A 288-nucleotide genomic window follows, 5' to 3' on the forward strand; every position below is an offset into this window, starting at 1 on the left:
TATAACACCACAGTTGTACTGTTGTTACATATGAATTGCAGAGCAATTTTGTGCTTAATTTTTTCATTTGTTTCTATTGTTTCCAATATAATAAACCTCTTTATAAAGGACTTTCTTGCGTATAGTTGCAGGTCCTTTAACTTTTGCCTTACATGCCTACATTAAAGTAAATTACCTGTCATGATATAGAAGAGTGTTTGGTTTAGATATTGATTAATTTAGTTTTGTAAGTGATTATTTTAAGTGTTGTTGTAATAAGAGTTAAAAGCAGACGATTGTAGAAGGTTT

This window comes from Limulus polyphemus, unplaced genomic scaffold, assembly GCF_000517525.1.
Source record: "Limulus polyphemus unplaced genomic scaffold, Limulus_polyphemus-2.1.2 Scaffold420, whole genome shotgun sequence".
In the NCBI taxonomy this organism is placed as follows: Eukaryota; Metazoa; Arthropoda; class Merostomata; order Xiphosura; family Limulidae; genus Limulus; species Limulus polyphemus.